This window comes from Nematolebias whitei, chromosome 18 (genome assembly GCF_014905685.2).
Source record: "Nematolebias whitei isolate Nwh7 chromosome 18, NemWhi1, whole genome shotgun sequence".
Lineage (NCBI taxonomy): Eukaryota > Metazoa > Chordata > Actinopteri > Cyprinodontiformes > Rivulidae > Nematolebias > Nematolebias whitei.
Window position 1 is genome coordinate 40,744,511 of NC_056515.1, and position 2,998 is coordinate 40,747,508.

At 37.7% G+C, this 2,998-nt stretch overlaps 1 protein-coding gene across 1 annotated transcript in view; it reads left to right on the forward strand.

Moving 5' to 3' along the window:
- Nucleotides 1-2,998, forward strand: part of clip1b (CAP-GLY domain containing linker protein 1b) — a 45,517-nt gene that overhangs the window by 10,063 nt on the left and 32,456 nt on the right. The gene's annotated exons all lie outside the window — the stretch shown is intronic.

Consider the following 2,998-nt stretch of genomic DNA (forward strand, 5'->3'; position numbering starts at 1 on the left):
AGGAACATATACTCATCATCTGCATAGGAACATATACTCATCATCTGTATAGGAACATATACTCATCATCTGCATAGGAACATATACACATCATCTGCCTGTGGGTTTTCTAAAAACAAAGGTCTATCTAAACAATATGCATGCGTGCATGAGTTGATCAAAATATATTGTTTAGTGAGTCCTGTGAAAAGACGGTAATGGCCTTAAAGCGTAAGGCTGGTCTCATTCTTCATTTTCTTGCAGCTGCAATCCCATAAAAATACAAAATGTTTTTGACTGTTAAACTTCCTGTAACTTTCACATTTTTTGTTTCATGGAGATGTTAAAAACTGTTTACACAAACGCATAGTCTTATTTTCAACTCAATAGATTTATCTGTAAAGGAATAAGTTTAAAAAATATAATTATTAGTTATTTGTTGTGTTTTTTAGGATTTTTCAACAATTGTATTTTCTACAAATTCCAACAAGATATCAAAACCAGCTGCCTTTTGAAGAATCTCTTAATTCTGACTTTCCTGAGATATCATGGCTTCCATTCTGAAATAATTATGAATAAATGAACATCAATTTTCAGATATTAAAACATAATTCCATGTACTTTTAGCATGTATAACTCAAACAGATGAAAATAGCACATTTATTTATGTTTGTTGTAGCAGAATATTCTCCATGTGATAAAGTGAGTTGCATTTGTTGTAAGGCATACCTACAGATTTTAATCACAGGCTTTTTGTTAATAGTATGACAACATGCTATGTAAAGTGTAACAAACAATGATGAGCATAAACAAACAACATCAATATTGTAAGTTAGCCTCATCTCAGTTAATGCTCTTAATGCCTGCTGCCCTTGAGTATGACCTAATGCTGAGGTTTCAGGGGTTATTTTGACCCAAGGACAGTAGAAGGGATACGGTGAGGGTTTATGATGCCTGCTTTCAGGCTCTGTGTGAACAGCCAGGTCAAAAGAGCAGAGTTGGCATTCTTATTTTGTTGCTTCAGATGTGCAGTTCTCTGCAATTTGCTTTTCAAACGGTAGGCATCGCTGTTGAAACAAGTGGTACGCCAGTGTCTCCCGGCACTGAGGGATTTGAACAGTGAATGCAAGTCAACCTTGATGTTTTTGGTGAATGGTATTCAGTGGCGGAGCCAGCGGGTGGACAATGGTAGCCTTGGCCATCATAGATTAAGCTTCGGCCACCCCACATATTTGAGGAAACTATCATTTTAAGCAGTATAACAACTAGAATGCATTGTTTTCTCAAATAATTGTGGTGATCAATTTACATACGTAAATATATTCAATTCAGTTTATCAGAAACATTCATCTATAAAATAATAATTGAACAGAAACATTCATGTATAAAATAATAACTGAACATTATTTATCTGAGGAGCAGCTTTGAGTTTAACTCCATCACTGAACTCTCATCTTGAACAAGCATGAAGGCGACAGTGGAAAGAAAAACTCCCTCATGAGGAAGAAACCTTTAGCAGAACCAGGATCAGGACAAGAGGACCATCTGCTTCGACCAGCTGGGTTTGGTAGGAACAGATACACAATGGCAGGTCCAGAATCACATGTTGAGATAGAAATAGTATCAAATGAAAATTATTCAATTTTAACAATTCATTTAAGGACATGAGGTCAATTTGTCCTCTAGTAGTCTAAGTCTATAGCAACATAACAAGCTGACCCTAACTATAGGATTTATAATAAAGGAAAGTCTTAATCCCAGTCTTCAAACTGGACAATGTGTCAGCCTCATGGACAGAAACTGGAAGTTGGTTCCACAAGAGAGGAGCCTGAGAACTGGAAGATCTTCCTCCCATTCTGATTTTGGAAACTCTAGGAACCACAAGTAACCTGCAGTCTGAGAACAAAGTGCTCTGTTAGTAAAATATGGAACAATAAGATTTGTAATATAAGATGGAGCTAGGTTGTTGAGAGCTTTGTAGGTTAGAAGTAAGATTTTGAATTCTATTCTGGATTTGACAGGGAGCCAATGGAGAGAAGCTAAAACTGGAGAGATATGATCTCTCCCAGTAACTCCAGTTCAGACTCTGGCAGCAGCATTTTGGATCAACTGAAGACGTTTTAAAGAAGTATTTGGACACCCAGATAATAAACCATTGCAATAGTCCAGTCTAGACGTGACAAATGCATGGACCAGTTTTTCTGCATCATCTTTAGATCAGATGTTTCTAATGTTAGTGATATTACGCAGGTGGAAGAAGGAGGTTCTAGTAACGTTTTTAATGTGGGGGATAAAAGACATGTCCTGATCAAAAATAACACCAAGATTTTTAACATTAGAGCTGGAGGACAGATTAATGCATCTAAGGAGGGAGAAAGACTGAAACTGATAAACAATGTTTTTGGTGCAAGATATTCAAGTGGGTTGGAGTTACACTGTGTATAAGAATAGAGAAATATTTTTAAAGTATTTTTTCATCTTCAAGGTAATGTTATCTCCCTACCAAAGAGCATGAAATAGTGATTTGTGCTTGTGTTGCCTCACAGTTAGACTATTGTCACACAACTACCGATACTTTGTATGATGTTTTAAATAAATCATATAAATCATCCAGAACACATCAGCTCATCTTTTAACAGCGTCTATCAACCATGAGAACGTAACTCTGGTCCTGCCTTCTCTCTGTTGGCTTTGTAGCCTTTTTAGATTGATTTTAAGATTTTACAGCTTGGTGTTTGTAGAGCTGCCATCTCTCAGCGAGAAGGTCCCTGGTTCAAACCCCGGTCCAGGGGCCTTTCTGGGTGGAGTTTGCATGTTCCCTCCGTGCTGCGTGGTTTTCTCCAGGTACTCCAGTTTCCTCCCACAGACCAAAAACATGCATGTTAGACTGATTGGTGACTCTAAATTGTCCCTAGGTGAGAGAGAGTGTGAATGGTTGTTTGTCTCATTTTCCACTATGTGTCCCTGTGATAGACTGGAGACCTGTCCAGGTGTCCCTGTGATGGACTGGAGACCTGTC